The 19,757-nt window shown below is 37.3% G+C and overlaps 1 long non-coding RNA gene across 1 annotated transcript; it reads right to left on the bottom strand.

Annotated features, from left to right (window-relative positions):
* Positions 1 to 3,040: 3,040 nt before the first annotated feature.
* On the bottom strand, positions 3,041 to 4,909 carry LOC109096205. Its single transcript, XR_006155245.1, has 3 exons — positions 4,738 to 4,909; positions 3,718 to 3,985; positions 3,041 to 3,395 (listed from the first exon to the last, which is right to left on the bottom strand). It is a non-coding gene; the product is annotated as an uncharacterized LOC109096205 (long non-coding RNA).
* Positions 4,910 to 19,757: the final 14,848 nt, after the last annotated feature.

Below are 19,757 nucleotides of genomic sequence, written 5' to 3'. Positions count from 1 at the left end.
TTAGAGTTAATTAGTTGATTCAGTATGATTAGGTTAATAGCTCGTTTAGAGAACCTTTTCATGATATGCTATTTTTTTTAGATAGGAATTTTGGGTTTTCATGAGGCTGTATGCCAAAATCATCAGTATTAAAACAATAAAAGACCTGAAATATTTCAGTTGGTGTGCATTGAATCTAAAATATATGAAAGTTTAATTTTTATCATTACATTATGGAAAATAATGAACTTTTTCACAATATGCTAATTTTTTGAGAAGGACCTGTAATAGTTTATAATTGCATTTTTGTAAATAATGATTTTTTTTACAGTTTTTTTTTTTTTTGAGTAGGATTTTTAACAACTTGGACAACTTAATACAATACAAAATGATAACCATACAAAATAATTAATGCCAAAATAAAATATTATAAATACAATACACTTAAAAAAAATAAAATATATATATATTATAATATATAAAATATATATATATTATATATATATATTATATAATATATATATATATATATATATTATGATAAAAAAAAAATCTTAATCAACTTAAGTTAATAAAAAAAAAAAAATATTTTAAATAAGATATTTAAAAGAAAAAAAAATCTAATACAAATCAAGAGCATGTTATCACCCGGACAGCACATGTACGTCTGGCTGACGTCGGCCCAATATTGAAACGTCGGCCTCATTACTATGAAGGACCTAAAAATGACAGAAGGAAAAATAAATAAATAAATAAATAAAAGTAGAAATAAATAAATAAATGCAGAAATAATAGTGAAAATAAATACATTTTGATAATATAAATGCCATGGCTATTTCTGTATTTTTGTATGTATTCATTTATTTATTTATGCATTTCTATATGTATTTATTTATTTATTTATTTATTTATTTATATATTTATTTATTTATTTCTGTATTTCCACATTTCTACATGTATTTTTCCCTGCGCCTGTATGCTAATTGAGTTGGGGGTGCCAACATCAGTCTGAAGAAGGATTGGTTAGCTGGAGGCCGCATCGCTAACCAGACAGAAGCAAACGATCCATCTATCAGGCTACCTATGAATGCTGCGGCTAGTGTGTAATACAATCTATCTATGGTAATGAGTTGGGCGGTGCTTAACTGTGGATCGTCTGTTTTCAACATGGCGGTCGGGTCAGGAACTTTCCCATTTTAGAGGTAACAGTACACTGAAATATATTTCTGAAAAGATTTAAGTCGAGAAATAGACAATCCAGCAACAGAATCTTGATTCATATTTGTTCAGCATTGCCTAGTTTTACAGTTTGTTGTGACCCTGATGCTTTGCTTCGGACAGGTCCATCATGCACTGCGCAGTCGGATCTACTGATTGATTGGTGACATCCATCAGCGGATCCTGTGTGTCTCCAGCATTTTATGCATGTGGGATCTCCAGCTGGAGAGACGAAATGGCTTCAAGTGGGAGGCCGTTGGCGGACCTGTTGCGCGATGTGGCTCACCAGCTCAAAAGAAGTGAGTTTCTAACTTTAACTTCCTTCAGATCGACCCCAACACCCAGTGCAACTACATAAAGTGATTTTACATTAGCAAATGTTAACAGACGCATTTTAATGACGTTAACTACCTAACTTATAATATCGGCAAATGTATTAACTTTAATTAAATTTACCAACCATGCGGCGTTCACTAAGTTCACATTGCATATCTTTTTGTGCAGCATCGGGTGGTTCATCAAATTCATCACCTCAGCCGCCAGATAGGCCTAATGTTAACGTTAATGTTAATGTTTCCATAGTAGGAAAAAAATATTCTATGGAAGTCAATGGGACCCAGAAACTGTCTGGTTACTGACATTCTTCTAAATATCTTCCTTTCTGTTCAGCAGAAGAAATTCATACAGGTTTTAAACAACATGAGGGTGAGTAAATGATGACAGAATTTTCATTTTAAAGTGAACTATCCCTTTAATGTAATAGTCCCTCACAGGTTATTTAACTGGAGCTTTGTAATGGGACAGAGAAATAACTGAAGCTGACAAAAGAATGTGCTTCCTCTATTTGAATCTTTCAGTGTGGGTCTTACAGTAACAAATCAAAGTACATATTTGATAATAAAATGATAATAGTGAACCTTTTGTTTTTTGTATTAGATAGACACCCATTATCAACAATAACAGAAAAATGCCCTTTTTTCTCTCCTGTGGTAGCCTCTCCAAACATACTTGGAAAACTTGTGCAGTTCTGGGTGGGCTGGAATGTGCTTCCCAGGACATTACAAAGAATATAGTGTCTTTGAAAGAGAAGTCCATGCTGCTATTTTGAGTGTTGATACTGGTTTTGGAATGGTCTAGGGACATTCATCATATATAATGTGTGCACCATAACATTTTGTTATATTGTTGCCTTTGATTTTTTTTAAAAATAGTACAGTAAAACTGTACTGAACAGTGAATGAGTTCAGAGTTAAAGAATAAAAAGCATTTGCATGTAGCACCTAGTTCTGTGTGTAAAACTGTGCAAGTAAAGGCTGCAAGCTTGTCATGTGTTGAGGCATAATTTTATTAAGTACTTTATGTAAAGCATTTCTGTGTTTGGTTCAATAACACTAGTCAATTGGTATAATTAATTGAATACATTATAGAATGCTGCATTAAGTTTATTAAAGAGTTCCAGCATTCTGGTAATGTTAATGCTGTCTCAATGACATTGCATGTCATAGCATTATTATTTACAGCTGTGCTTTTCCTGCTTTAAGTTGTTCAGTCAAAAGATCTGTGTACATTGTTAAAAATAAGACAAATTGGAGTTCCCTTTTTTCTCCATATGTTTTTTCTGAAACAACCAGTACTTGATCATTGTGATTTACATAATGTCTGTCTTTCATTTCATTTAAGCTAAATGCTTCAAAACAACAAATTTTAACTACAATGGGACAGTTATGTCCAAGGATGTCCAATAGGTTTGAATTGTGTTCAGGACGAATTTGTTCATGAGTATGTTGTACAATGCAGTAAGTATTTTATATGAAGACTGCTGTCAAATAAAGACAATGATTTCTCTCAGAATCGTCTTTAATTGTGATTTTAACAAGAAAATTGGAATCTTACAGGAAATCCCCATTAGTATCACAGCTGTTATAAAGTACAGCATTAACTACTACTTGCTTCTTATTTAGGTTAAACCTTCTGCATCTTACAGCTTTTGAATCCGGAATTTACAGGAGCATTTCTGATAACTGGCTCACAGTTTGTATGTAGACATCCAACACATTGGACAGAGGGCCATCAGGTTTTGGTAGTCTTTGTATTTCCTGCTCTATCAGCGAGCACTGTAGCTGAACTTCAGGGACCACAACATCAGGCTGATGATAACCATTTGGTCCAGTCCAGTCAACTCCATAGTCCGTGACAACCTTTTAATAAAGGAGTGATTAAGTCATTGTGGTAATTATCAAATTAGGTGTTGGATGAGAGAGCTATAATGTTTATTTACCACAAATTACTGCTCCTTGTTTAATCCCAACATTATAGCAAGAACTAAAAATTTAATTCTCCATTTAGTTCCTAGATATCAATCTAACTTACAATATTCTACTGATAAAGGTGTGCAGTACAGGACTTTTGAATGGTCTGTACCTGGATTAACAATTGAAACACTGTAATTGTACAATATCAGATGAGGTGGTTAGAATGTAGACATACTATGTAGGGCATAGAAAAATAATAAATTCAAACCTGCATGAGGTCCTGCTGTGCCTCATGTTCATGGCGAGACCACAGCTGAAGTGGGGACTGATTTCCCTCAGTGCTCAGTTGGTGGCAGTTCCAGCCACGCTAGAAAACCTCAAGGTGCTTCTGAACGTGAGGCAGAAAGCACCAATGTAGAGCAAACACATGAACTTCGCTGTCAGGATTTAGAAGCCCTTCTCTCTCAAGGTTGTTAAAGATGCTGTAGAAGAGATCAAGCACTCCGGTGTAAACATATCTCCAGAGCCTCTCTATTCTTATGGGAAAAAGGAAAACTGCATTTCATTATGTAATTTGGTGCAGATTTCTGTATTACACTTTCTGTATGTAATTGTGTGGCATAGAACTTTCATCTTTGCAACTTGAAAATGTACCACCAGAAGAGATATAGGCTGTTATGCAAAAAGAGGAATTTGTTTTTTGGTTCTTCCTACATTTGTGAGTCACAAGTGATGATTGAGAGGCACTGTGTTTGTGTGAGTCTATACATTGTCTTTGTTTTTTTATTGCTTGCATAGTAGGCTAGGCTATGCATTTAAGATACTTTTGGAAAATGTATATATGGACATATTAAGAGCAATTACACCACCTGTATCATGCACCTCTGTGTGTAAGCTAAGGCAAGTGTTACATAGAAGTTATGTTAATATTGTTAATATTGTATTTATAATAGCCTATCTTTAATAGACACAAAAAACATGGTTCCTGAATGATGAATAATGTTCTGGGTCCCAACTTCTGTTTTTTAATTCCAGGTCACAACATCTAGTTCATAATTTATGTTGTTATATACACTCACAACTAAACAAGTGGATTTATTTAATGTATGGTTCTGTGGAGTATTTTGATTTAAAGTAGTCCTTTAATCCATCCACCATGGACAAATCAAAATCTCAATATACATAAAAAGTAGACATATCGAGTTTTCAATACTAGGATAATTCACTGTATGGAGGCTGCTATGAAATTTTGTAAAAGTAGTTGATATTATTAATGTTTTTCTGATACCTTATTAACTTGTGATTTCCGTCGATGTGCCACAAACTGTTTGGCGCTGGTACAGAGTACCTCCTGCGCCTTCGTGGGTTTAGCTGAAGGGTGCGCAGCAAAACTCCCTGAGAATCCACACGCCCCATGGATTCCTGCACACGTTGTCCTATAATATGCAAAAAAGGACAGAGAATTAGTGTACTCAAAAAACGAGTTGACCCTTTCCCAATCTCACAGTACATTAACAACTAGCCCAAAATCCAGCCTGACAGTAAATAAAAGAAAATAATTTTCCACCTGAGCAAGTAGCCCAAATCCCAAACTTTAGTAAACTACCCCCAGAGCCAGTGAATGGTGGTAAAGTAGTTTATTATTTTTTATGATGATTTGTTGTGTGATGTGGTGCAACATCATTTTGTGACCATGATGTTGGGGCATCATGGGATGATGCTGCAGAATTTGGATCACAGTTTCATCCAGATCGTTGTCGTTCAGTGGAGTTAATAGATTGTGGACTCTGATCATCAAAAACATACAGTGTACGTGATCAGTGATCAGCAATTCAGTTCAGATCAGTATAATTTGCTTAGCTGTCAGTTATCTGCAAAAGCACTTAGTATTTTAAGCCTCATTGCAAACGTGGTCTAAGAGACTTACATCAAGTAAAGTTAATTTGATTTGTATATTCCAATATCTGTGCCCCAAAGACCTTTACAATTTGTACAGCAATAGAACATCTTCTATCCTTACATCCAGGGTGCGATTTGTGAAAAAAACAGAGGGGGGGGGGGGGGGGGGGGGGGTTGCTTTTGAAAATTTTTATGAAATGTTTTAATACGACGGAAATTGTATTTAGTGTGATCTCAGTTTAATAAAAAACATTGTAAGCCTAAGTTAGGCCTATTAATTGTAATGATTTAATGTCCACGGTTTATTCAAACAACAAATTACATAGAGAAAGCGAGCAAAGCACAAGCAAAGAACACAACGTCTACGGAGAGCTTCCCACTTGAAACTCCGAAACAGTTAAACCTGCAGTTCCACCAGAGTTCCACTGGGGGGCAATCGCCATGAGTGCAAAATGAATGGGAGTCTATGGGGCTAGACGGCTAAATTTGTCCCTTTCACCCGATTGCCGTTGAGAAATCTCAGATCTGATTGTAGGTTTTGCAAGTTCAACATGGGTTATAGGTCGAAAGTTGAATGAACGAGTACTTATGTCCTTTCGATTTCTTACAGGTTGAGTTGTTTTTGCCCATAACACGCTAGCATTCTGCTAATGAACGCTGATTGGTCAGTGAAGGACTGATTACGACCAGAGATACCGCTTGATGGCATACGAATCAGAATCAGCGGGATCAGAATGTTAAGGCGGACTTTTTGGCCCAAGTTTTTCTTTTCAACGCAGCAACTTTTTTTTTTTTTTTGGTTGCTGGCACTTTTATCTGCCTATTGTTATGTGTGTACTGTGAAATTTACATGGAAAATAAATTGAATTTGAGTACTTGTTGTGTTATTCTTGTGTTAAGAAATACCGGATACATATGGTATAGTATTGCCACCTTAAAAAAAACACAAACAAATGTCACGCTCAATAGTGCTAAATATCAATAAAAATTGAAAAAAAAAAAAAAAAAAAAAAAAAACCCCAGGTGTGCAATGATAAATTGTTCTAATAGTGGCCAAGGGTTGTCCTATTTCTCATTTCCCAAGGACGAAAAAAGGTAACCCATGTGGACTGTGTTAATTGTCAAAGCATACCTGAATTTACAGTGGTTCACGTGGGAGGGAAAGTTGGCCAAATGCCAAGTTGGCTAATGTCCAAAATCGGCCAGGTTGCGCGGGCTACCACAGATCGTAACAATACGTGTTGTTGGGAGGGGGACTTCCCTTATGAAAGCACCAGAGCCATTAAATAATAAATTTTTCAACGGCTCTGGAAAGCACCATAGACATTCTCTGAAAGCACCAAAGTGGCTGAAGGATTGCCGTAAAGCAGTATCTCTGGTCGTACGATGTGTTTGACGTCATTGACATTTTAAAAGACTTTTTAAAGCAAATAAGTGACTCTAAAAATCTAACACCCAGCAATGTGTAATTTCTTTGCATCTCCTTTCGAATACAACATTCAAATTACTAGACAAAAAATTATATTCTGAGAAAAGTAGATTTTGAGGGGTATACCTCCTTTGAGGGGTATATATTGACCTCCATTCATTCTGCACTCGTCCTGTGAGCGCCCTCATATGGAATCAGAGTGGAACTGCAACCAGTTCAGAAGCCGGAAGTGTAGTGAGAGTGAAACTTCTCGCCATATTAGACATTCTCTGGTTAAACCATTGCGTCGCAAAATGATTCACTGTTTCGAAGCGCTCCAATCGGATCGCGTATCGCGAATCATTTGATTCAGATCTGGACGTCAGAGCGTGTATCGCGAATCATTTGATTCAGATCTGGACGTCAGAGCGTATATAGCAAATCATTTGATTCAGATCTGGACGTCAGAGCGTGTATCGCGAATCATTTGATTCAGATCTGGACGTCAGCGTGTATCGCGAATCATTTGATTCAGATAGGGACGTCAGAGCGGGTTTGCATGATGTTTTTATCTCCACCGGGGATAAAAGTTATTCAGCAGAGGCAGGGATGCATAGACCAGAGGGGGGGAAATCCCCCCCGGCAAATCGCACCCTGCTTACATCCCTGATGGACAAACATGTTAGGAAGAGCATGGTACATAGGAGGGATATCATCCAGGACGGACATTCAATAGGCTAGATATTATGAACGGAATAGATGAGGTCATAGAGTTCAGTATAAAGTAGTGAATAGACAAAGGGAGGCTTTTGCAGAGAAAGAGGCATTTTTCACTTGTTTTCTATAGACAGTAAGCGCTTTGGTGGCTGCTATGCGCCCTGCGCGCTTCGCGTTTTGGCACGACCTGCCATCATCCAGGCAAGGCTGCTGGGCCAGCTGGTGTTAACTAACGTTACTCCAGGTGATTTGATTTCTCCTTTTTCAGAAGGTCTAATGTGTATCTCTGTTTTTCCTATGTCAGAAGTCTATCAGAGATCAGCCTCTCACCCTCAATAACAAGTGTCCCTTGTTATAAAAGGTGTAAAATTACCTACTTGGGTAAAGTTGGTTTTATATTCAGACATTCGGACTTCCGCGATCAATAACTTTGTTAACATGCACTTAAAAAAGCCACTTCCGGTCAATTATCATTACCGACCATGATGAGCACAAATCAGAACACATTTTTATGTCGAACTCGACGTTTTAAAGAAGCTGATAAACACGCTTACTCTATGGATCGGACGTCATCGCTTTCTGTGACGTACAAATTACGTGTTTCTATTAAAATAAATAAAAATCTGTGAGGGAACAAGAATCTAACAATGACATTATTTCACTAGGTGTTTGGGCCTACTTCTCTAAAAATAAACCCTAAAAACTACAGCCCATGTCTGGTTTTTATTTTTTTTTTGCCTCCAGGATTGAAATGAAAAGAATGGCTAAAACTGTGTTGATTTGTTGGACATCTTTTTTAACATTAAAATGACATTGCATTTTCATGTTTAGGTTTGCAGAAATAACTTTGCATGGAATCTATCAGAGTACTCAGAACTCATGACAGCAAACACAATGTTGATTTTGGGTGAACATTTCTAAAACTATGGCAAAACTTTCTTCAAGATGGTTTATAAAGAATTTGTGCTTCACATATATATTTAATTTGTACCATCACTGTTTTTATGGGTTACCACAATGACTTTTCCACAATCCACTTCAACAGCTTTTGAAAGAAGGAACCTAGTGCTAAGTTGCAAAATATTTATTTGACCATAAATGACATACATCAAGTCTTTAATGTACAAGTATTTAGTGTTAAAGATGTTCAAAAAGTACAGTACCATCACTGTATTCAATTTGTCTATTGACACACCTTCAGTTATAACTTTTAAAAGAGTCTCACAACAAAACAAGTTGCTAAATAATTATCTGACCCTCTTCATCATATCAGGAGTACTGAAAGTACAAGTATTTGCTCTAAAAGAGACATTTGCAGCATCCCTGTATTATACTGTATGTTTTTTTTTTCATAGAGACACCCTCTTCAGTTCAATAACTTTTTAAAAAAGGCTCACACTGTTACAAATAAATCATTATAAATATCTATCCTCTATAACATATCAAAAGTCTTGAAAGTACAAGTATTTGCTCTAAAAGATACAGTTACAGTATTATTAGAGGTGCATCACAATAAATTAGAGTTTCGTGGAAAAGTTCATTATTTCAGTAATTCAACTCAAATAAATTCAATGCACACAGACTAAAGAAGTCTTTGGTTCTTTTAATTGTGATGATTTTGGCTCACATTTAACAAAAACCCACCAATTTACTATCTCAACAAATTAGAATACTTCATAACACCAATAAAAATAAATAAATAAAACGTTTTTAGTGAATTGTTGGCCTTCTGGAAAGTATGTTCATTTAATGTACATGTAATCAATACTTGGTAGGGGCTCATTTTGCTTTAATTACTGCCTCAATTTGGCGTGGCATGGAGGTGATCAGTTTGTGGCACTGCTGAGGTGCTATGGAAGCCCAGGTTTCTTTGACAGTGGCCTTCAGCTCATCTGCAATATTTGGTCTCCTGTTTCATCTCAACAAATTAGAATATGGTGACATGCCAATTATTATTATTATTTTTTTTTTATTATTGGTCTTAAGAATTCTAATTTGTTGAGATTGTGAATTGGTGGGTTTTTGTAAAATGTAAGCCAAAATCATCACAATTAAAAGAACCAAAGACTTAAACTACTTTTATTTTATTTATAAATTTATTTAATACACAAGTTTCACAATTTGAGTTGAATTACTGAAATAAATGGACTTTTCCACGACATTCTAATTTATTGAGATGCACCTGCATGTTTTTTCTTCATAGAGACACCTTACAGTTCAATAACTTTTTACAAGAGGCTTACACCGTTACAAAACAAGTTGCTAAATAATTATGTGACCTTGTAGAACATATCAGAAGTGTTGAAATACAAGTATTGGCCATAAAACATACATTTGCAGCATCCCTGTGTTTCTTCATAGACACACCATAACTTCACTTCCAATTCAATACCTTTCCAAAGAAGGCTCACACAGTTACAAAGCTGCTAAATAATAATGTGACCTTGTAGAACATATCAGAAGTCTTAAAAGTACAAGTATTTGCCCTAAATTATACATTTACAGCATCTCTTTATTCTATGGTTTTCTTCATAGAGACATCTTCCAGTTAATAACTTTCCAAAGGAGGCTCACACCTTTACAAAACAAGTTGCTAAATAATCATGTGAACTTGTAGAACATATCAGAAGTCCAGAAATTCAAGTATTTGCACTAAATTATACATTTATAGCATCCCTGTATTCAATGGGTTTCTTCATGGAGACACCTTCCAGTTCAATAACTTTCCAAAGGAGGCTCACACCATTACAAAACAAGTTGCTAAATAATTATCTGACCCACTACATCATATCAGAAGTCTTGAAAGTACAAGTATTTGCTATAAAAGATACATTTATAACATGCATGTATTATATATACAAACCTGATTCAGAAAAAAGTACAAAAGGAATGTAATAATTTACAAATCTCATAAACTTATATTTTATTCACAATAGAATATAGATAACATATCAAATGTTGAAAGTGAGACATTTTGAAATGTCATGCCAAATATTGGCTCATTTTGGATTTCATGAGAGTTACACATTCCAAAAAAGTTGGGACAGGGAACAATAAGAGGCCAGAAAAGTTAAATGTACATATAAGGAACAGCTGGAGGACCATTTTGCAACTTATTAGGTCAATTGGCAACATGATTGGGTATAAAAAGAGCCTCTCAGAGTGGAAGTGTCTCTCAGAAGTCAAGATGGGCAGAGGATCACCAATCCCCCAATGCTGCGGCCAAAAATAGTGGAGCAATATCAGAAAGGAGTTTCTCAGATAAAAATTGCAAAGAGTTTGAAGTTATCATCATCTACAGTGCATAATATCATCCAAAGATTCAGAGAATCTGGAACAATCTCGGTGCGTAAGGGTCAAGGCCGGAAAACCAAACTGGATGCCCGTGATCTTCGGGCCCTTAGACGGCACTGCATCACATACAGGAATGCTACTGTAATGGAAATCACAGCATGGGCTCAGGAATACTTCCAGAAAACATTGTCGGTAAACACAATCCACCGTGCCATTAGCCGTTGCCAGCTAAAACTCTATAGGTCAAAAAAGAAGCCATATCTAAACATGATCCAGAAGCACAGGCGTTTTCTCTGGGCCAAGGGTCATTTATTATGGTGTGTTGTGGAGTAGTGAAAATGTTTTGTGTTGTGGGGATATCAATTTTTGGTTTTTTTTTTGGAAATGTGGGGCGATGTGTTATGGGGACTAAAGAGGACAAGGACAACCCAAGTTGTTATTAGCGCTCAGTTCAGAAGCCTGCATCTCTGATGGTATGGGGTTTCATGAGTGTGTGTGGCATGGGCAGCTGACACATCTGGAAAGGCACCATCAATGCTGAAAGGTATATCCAAGTTCTAGAACAACATTTGCTCCCATCCAGACATTGTCTCTTTCAGGGAAGACCTTGCCTTTTCCAACATGACAATGCCAGACCACATACTGCATCAATTACAACATCATGGCTGCGTAAAAGAAGGATCCGGTTACTGAACTGGCCAGCCTGCAGTCCAGATCTTTCACCCATAGAAAACATTTGGCGCATCATAAAGAGGAAGATGTGACAAAGAAGACCTAAGACAGTTGAGCAACTAGAAGCCTGTATCACACAAGAATGGGACAACATTCCTATTCCTAAACTTGAGCAACTTGTCTCCTCAGACCCCAGACGTTTGCAGACTGTTATAAAAAGAAGAGGGGATGCCACACAGTGGTAAACATGGCCTTGTGCCAACTTTTTTTTTTGAGATGTTTTGATGCCATGAAATTTAAAATCAACTTATTTTCCCTTAAAATGATACATTTTCTCAGTTTAAACATTTGATATGTCATTTTGTATTCTGAATAAAATATTGAAATTTGAAACTTCCACATCATTGCATTCTGTTTTTATTCACAATTTGTACAGTGTCCCAACTTTTTTGGAATCGGGTTTGTGTATATATATTGCATTCTGTTTTTATTCACAATTTGTACAGTGTCCCAACTTTTTTGGATTGGTAGATAGATAGATAGATAGGTAATATTATATTTATGAACCGTGCAGAATATTGTACTAAGCATTAAACCTGAAACGAACTTGGAATTTTTTATTTCAAAGGAAAACTAGGCTATGTTTGTATTTCATGGCACTGTCCATGGTCCTGAGGTTACCTGCACCTTAACATTTCCATAATTTTTTCAGTGTCAAATGTCTTTGGCCAAACTTTTCCAGTAGTGGCACATCATCTCCGTGCAATACAGCACACACATACAGTACACATACACTCACTGGCCACTTTATGAGGTGCAACTTGCTAGGGGGCTGGACCCCCTTTTGTCTTCAGAACTGCCTTAATTCTTTGTTGCATAGATTCAAAAAGGTGTTGGAAACATTCCTCAGAGATTTTGGTCCATATTGACATGACAGCATCATGCAGTTGCTGCAGATTTTGCTGGCATCAGGTATAAAGCAATTTGAACAAACAGTTTATTTCCATGTTAGACACACAGAGATTACTTATAATCCCATCTACATTCTAATAACTGCAGTGTCAAAACAGGTGTACTGCTCTGTATGTGGAAAATCAGATAAAGGCCAAACAGAGGAGCAAAGCACCTGGGTATTCACTATGCCATTTCTGTCTGTTGACTACATGTAAAAACTACTTTTAACAATTTCTACAATTTCTAAATATATCTAACAACGTCATATTTCCCATCCAGATTCAATGTGATTGGTTTCATGTTCGGTGCCTCAACAGTAATGTGCCACCAGAAGAACAAGCATGGATTTGTGATTGTGTTGGTAAGCTCTTATATGAGCTTATGCTGAAAGTGTGTTTAAACAGCAAGAAATGTGTCTTGCGTATTTGATATGTTATGGAATTACTTTTGTAGTGTTTGGTTTATGTTTGATATTGGTCTATTGGTGTATGCAAATTTCCAATGTGCTTATGTGTTGTTCTTTTTCATATTCATTAATACAACATATTCCTTTAGGCAGTACAGTATAATAATTCCAAGTCATTTTTTTATATTTTTTTTTGTTGTTGTTGCATTGTATTCATATTACTGTCTTACATTATTTATGTACTTAGTTACTCAAGGATTACTCATTTATATTGTTATATACTTCAGTTGACATAAAAGGTCAATTTTCTTATGATTAAGTAATGTTTCAACAGGATGTCGGAAATTGAATCTATGTGATTTTTTTTATATGCAAGGATACTATACTAAGTGCACTATTTTAAGAGATGTTATTTGTTGCTAATTGATATTTGAAGATTGCAAGCTCTGCTTATTTTTTTTCAAAGGATAAGAAACCTGGTGGGGGGGGGGGGTAGTTGTTGACTTAGTAGGACGTAATGTATAAAAACATTATAATTCACCTTCTCATGGAAGTGTTTTATGAGTAGACGAGATACATGATGACCCTTAGGAAGGATGGCCGGATGCATGACATGAGGGTCAGTCTTCCTCCCACTCGTAAGATATCATGATCATCAATAAATGGACTTAACTTGTGCAGCTTATTGAACTGATCGGAATTAACTTCCTTCCCTTTTCTTAGAGATTTGATTTAATCTCTGAACACTTCTTTTTGGACTGTACGAATAATGAATTGCTTAGCATCCTTTCTTTCTTTAAGTGTTGTGCCTTCACTGGATCCTTCTACTAAACCCTTTACACTCCTTGCACAACGTTTGAGTCTCGCTACAGCCTTCACTGCCCTCTTCCAATCTGAAAACTTCTGCAGGCGCTCTGACAGAGACCACGCTTCCTTTGCCTTGGTTGTAAGAACCTGTACCTTTTTGAGTTCTGGGTCTTCCTCATCAACTTCTCCCACCGTAATGTCCTCCTTAGGAATTTCTCTTTGCCATAAGAAACTTGGACCAGTAAACCAGTTCGATCCCATGAGTTCCTTTACGGTGAGCCCCCGAGAGGCGTGGTCAGCTGGGTTTTGATCTGAAGCAATGTATCTCCATTGACTAGGCTCAGTGCTTGTCCTGACCTGCTAAATTCGGTTGGCTACAAATACATGGAACCGTCGTGCATCATTGTTAATATAACCAAGAATAACCTTGGAGTTGGTCCAGTAGTATTCATGAATGCCATCCAAATCTAGTTCTCTTTTGATCAGATTGCCAGTTCTTGTGGCGACCACAGCAGCTGAGAGCTCCAGTCTGGGAATTGTTGTTACTTTTGTTGGGGCAACCATAGCTTTACCCATAACGAGAGTGCAATAGACTTCTCCAGACTTAGTCACAGATCTGAGGTATGAACATACTCCATAGCCTGACACACTGGCATCCGAGAAATGGTGTAGCTCATATTGCTGAACATCCTTGTATGTTAATGGCACATAACAGCGTGGTATCTTTACCGAAGATAGGTTATGGAGGTCTCGCAGCCTTGCTTCCCAATGCGGCTTGAGGTCATCAGGAAGTGGTTCATCCCAGCCTGTCTTGTCTTGACACATCCTTTGTATGATTCTTTTCCCAACTAAAATGAAGGGAGCGACAAATCCAAGAGGATCAAAAATGGAAGCAACTGTAGACAGCACACCTCTTCTGGTGAAAGGATTTTCCTTTACTAGTACTCTGAAATGGAACTCATCTGAAGCTATGCACCAATGGACTCCGAGTGCCCTTTCTATTTTAGATTCTCCTAGGGCCAAGTCAAAGTCAGTTGCATTTTCAGTACATTCCTCCTTTGGAATTGTGGCAGTTACCTTCTTGCTGTTGGTGATGAATTTGTGCAAGTGGAGCTTCCCGGTATTGCAGAGATCCCTGGCTTCTTTTACAAGCTGGATTGCCTCTGCTTCAGTGTCCACACTTGCTAAGCCACCGTCAACATAAAAATTACATTGTATAAACTTCACTGTGGCTTGATTAAACTTGCCTTCACCTTGTGAGGCGAGGTACTTGAGCCCGAAGTTTGCACATCCAGGCGAGGAGGCAGCTCCGAACAAGTGGACCTTCATGCGAAAAACTGATGGTGGAGCTTCCATGTTGCCTTCTTCCCACCACAAGAACCTGAGGTAGTCCCGATCTTGTGGGGCAACATAAAAATGATGGAACATACGTTCCACATCACACATGATGGCTACTTGCCCTTTCCGGAAACGACACAAGACCCCAACAAGGGTATTTGTGAGGTCAGGTCCAGTCAATAGATGGTCATTCAGAGAAGTATTCTGAAATCTTGCAGAGCAATCAAAGACAATGCGAATCTTGCCTGGCTTTTGCGGGTTGTAAACCCCATGGTGAGGGATATACCATGCTGGTTGATTGCTTACCTCCATCTCTGGGACCTTTTCAGCATTGCCTCTTGCTATTATGTCCTTCATAAAAGCCAGGTAGTCCTTGTGGTACTGCTCATTCATCTTTAAACGCTTCTCTAAGGATTTAAGTCGATGCTCTGCACACGCTTTGTTGTTTGGCAAGTCCGGTCTCTCACCCTTAAACGGCAATGGCATTTGATATTGCCCATCTTGCATTTGTTTAATGCCTTCGTTTAACTTTGCCAAAAACCTTAAGTCTTCTTGTGACGCAGAGACTTCCTCATTATTCCTTTCAACAAAGTCAGACTCAAAAACCTTCAGTATCTCTGCTGGAGTGATCATCTCCTTAACTTTGTTCCTGTTTATGAAGCAGACTTCAGACTTGAGCTTGTGAGATGGTTCACCAGCTGATAGAACTTGCTTCAATATAATCCTATGACTCACCCCGATTTCATCTTCATAATCACCATTGTACTGGTTGTACCCAATGATACTCCAACCCAACACAGATCTTTGTGCAAATGGCTGGTCGTCATCACCACTGATAACATCTCTGGGGAATAAGGCTTGAGGACAGTTATAGCCTATTAACAGACCTACTTCACAATCAAGTGCAGGAGCCATTTCATCTGCTAGATGTTCTAGATGAGGCCAGTTCTTTGCAGTTTCACATGTGGGTATATGAGATCTATTGACAGGTATGTAGTCTCTAGTATAGGTCGTCGGAAGTTGGATTTTCACTTTAGACTTGATGCCTCTTACTTGTAGTCCATTCAATTTGTGACTGGACACAACCTTTGTCTTGAAAGTTATTGTAGAAATCTTGAGTTTGACTGGATCCCTTTTAATATCAAGTGTCTCAGCTACATCCTTTAGAATGAAAGTGGTGGCACTTTGGGTATTAAGTAAGGCGTACACTAAAATCTCCTTCCTTGGTTCAGCTGTAGTTGAAACATATACTGGAACAATGGATGAAGTATAAGTGCCATTCTTTTCTTGAACCACTCTGTTTGAAGTCACAGGCATAGACACTTGTATCCTCTGTGATTCAGTTGTTCTGTCTGCAGAGACTTGATTAGCCCTTGACTGATCTTGACTGAGTCTAACTCTTTGTCCTGGGTCTTTATTTACCCGATCCTGATGTAAGCAAGTTGGATGAAACTTCTCACATTTTTCACACACACTCCTAAAGGTGCAGCCTTTAGAGTTATGACCAGCCTTAAGACATCCAAAGCACAATTTCTCAGACAGTAAAAACTTCAATCTTTCTTCAACTGGTCTTTCCATAATCTTGTGACACTTATGAAGAGTGTGGCCATGTCTCTTACAAAAGACACACGTGATGCTAGTCTTTTCACTGGAGCTAGTAGTGAATGTCTTAGCACTTGAGTTGCGATTTCGTTGAAACTTGGAGTGATCTTGATCAGGTTGCTTGAATCTCTCTTGCTCTACTGGCTTTATTGCTTGCAGTGAAGTGATAGGATTGCATGCAATTCTAGCTTCCTTGTTAAGAAATTCAATGAAGTATTTGAAATCAGGGAATATTTTATATTCATCTTGGAATTTAGTGACTGCTCTATTCACAATGTGAACTCAACCACTCTGGCAATTTAGCTGATATCCTTTGATTTTCAACGCAGTCATTCAGAGCTTGTAAACCTTGAACATAAGGCATGGCTGATTCAACGCTGCTCAAAAAATCTACAAATTCCTGGAGGTCTTTGCAATCCTTGGTAGCAATTTTGTGCCATGACTGTATTTTGTCGCAGTATGACTTGCAAACTACAAATGGATGGTCAAACCTGTCTTCAAGTATGTTCCAGGCAGCCGTGTAAGCTGCTTCAGTTCCAACCAGAAAGTGTCCTTCAATAGCTTTCTTGGCTGGACCACTTACATACTTGCGTAGAAAGAAGAGCTTTTCTTGGGCTGGTAAGTTCTTGCGATCAATTAACGTCTGAAAAGACAGTTTCCAATCATTATACTTCATAGGTTCTCCTGAGAAAACAGCAGGTTCTGGAATTGGAATCCTATTGGCTGTAATAGCTTCAGCAAGTGCCTTCACAAGTTCATTAGAGGCTTCATTGGGAGAAGCTAATGCATCTGACTGAGATACATGAGCTTGAGTGACTGAAAACCTTTGAGGAGAATAAGAGTGTTGGTTTGGTTGAGAGAGATAGTCTTGTTTTTGTTGAAGAGGAACAGAACGCATTTTTCCCTCATCCTCTTCAATGCATTCATTATGAACTTGTAGCCTTGCTTGTGCTGCATTATGTCTTTTTAATTCTTCCAATCGTTCTACTTCCTTTTTCTTCTCTTCCAACTTTATTTTTCTGACATTACTTTCTGAGATAAACTGGGCCCTTTTTCTTGCATTCTCCGCTTCCATTTCCCTTTCTTGAGCTTCTCTCTTGGCTGTTAACCTTTTATCCTCTGCCTCAAGTTTCCTGATTTCCTCTTCATATTGATGCTGTGTCTTCATTATTTTAATCACCTCATCTGTAGCTGCTACTTCAGCCGCTGCTTCTTGTCTTTTCTGCAAGGAATCATGGGAAGACTGACTGGACATCTTAGAAACAGACTTTGACTATTTGGAAGTTGCAGAGATGATGCTGGACACAGTGGCTTCAAACACTGAATCTGAATCAGGCCAGGGTATGTCCTCGGGATCTCCACAAAGAAAACGTTGACATTAATGGTGCTCACGACCTCAGAAATCAAATCTGCATCATCATTGCTCTTCATGGCTCTTTTCAACCCATTGATGTGATACTTCCATCTTCTATACTTCTGTTCAAAGCTTCTTTTCAGATTGTTCAGTCTAGTGTCTTGCAATGTTTTACCCTTTTCAGTAAGCATGCGTACACGCTGGCTTCTTCTAATGTCTGGGAACTGTGTAGTATCTGCGCCCACCTTAGGTTGTTGTACTTGTGCAGCAACTTCAACATGCTCAGCTATATCAGCCTGCTGTGATGGGATAACCTGCTCTGCATCGTCAAGTTATTGTGCTGTAGGATCTGCACAGATAGCTTCTTTAGTGGAAAGCACTGTATTTTCACTTGTATCAGACATGTCAATGCTGTGTTAAACTACAATGTGATATCCTAAATAAGGAACAGTCTAAAGTTCTAGTGCAAGCAGCTACTTCACCTAAACTCATGTGATTCAACCTTGTAAATTGTAAACTATAGAACTATAAGTAGCAGAAGCATGAATATAACTTGTGAAATATTAATATCCCAAATAATAAAGTATACAAAATCTTAAACATGCAGGAAATTTCAACTTCACTCTCTCAATAATACATACAACACATTTGTTTGTCTATTTAGTCCTTATAGTTTCTTAATAAGACAGCCGATATTAGGAAAATGTCCAACTTCATCTTGGAATGAAGATGATGTAAATACCAGTGCAATTGAAACTTTAGCACAGTTCACAAGACTTTGTGCTGCTTCCAAGTCACTAACTTAAAAGTGCTTGCTTGTTCAGCCTTTACTTGCCCACTGGCTTCTTCAGTCAGTCAATTGCAATCTTTGAAAAGTTGTACTTCCCTTATCCAATATGTAGCGCCTCTTGCTGGCCGACTTTCTCGTGCAGCTTTACCATCTGATGATCTAGGCCTTCACCGATGCAGTGAAGTGTTCTACTATGCCACCCTTAGTCACAATGCGAAGGCTGAGGTTCCTTTTTTCACAGATGTTTAATGCACTCATCGATATAGACGGCAAACATAGACAGCAACATCAACATCAACACCGTAGAACTGAGTAAAAAGGACAAAATATACAACAAACACCAGTCACACATTCAGTTACATGTAAAACACACGTCACATTATACTTGTAAATAAACAGAAAATACATCCACATACCACTTTTGCCTGCTTGTGTGCTAAGAGGGGATTATATCTTGAAGATTCTTGATCAGATGATTTACGATTATAGAGAAAAACACCTTTTAATTTTGCGATGATTAATTACATCGTTCCATCTCTTCATGTGGATGACAAAAAAGGGAGTGACATACAAAAGCATGTTGGGAATAAAATAAAATATAATCAAGAAACTCTTAGAAAGATTCAATCTTGCTCAAATAAACAACAGTTGAGTATAGAAATCACAATAAACATGAAAAAATAAACAAAATATAAAATTATACAAACTGAACTAATCAAAAGTAGATTGTAAATTAGTGCTTAAATACACAAGCGCCATCTAGAAATATACATCAACTCCCTTTGTGAAAGAAAATAGAAACTTTGAGGCAGCAATTACAAAGTGTAAAAGGTACGATGGCCGCCCAATTGTCGCTTCCTCTGTCTCAGAGAGAATGTGAAGTTGGCGGAGGATTTCTTGAAGACTCTCTAGCACTGCTAATGTAGAAATATATATATATATATATATATATATATATATATATATATATATATATAAATGTAGAAATACATAAATAAATACATATAGAAATGCATAAATAAATAAATAAATAAATACATGCAAAAATACAGAAATAGCCATTTATA

Source organism: Cyprinus carpio, chromosome B7, assembly GCF_018340385.1.
Source record: "Cyprinus carpio isolate SPL01 chromosome B7, ASM1834038v1, whole genome shotgun sequence".
Classification (NCBI taxonomy): Eukaryota; Metazoa; Chordata; class Actinopteri; order Cypriniformes; family Cyprinidae; genus Cyprinus; species Cyprinus carpio.
This window is presented reverse-complemented; position numbering and strand designations above follow the sequence as displayed.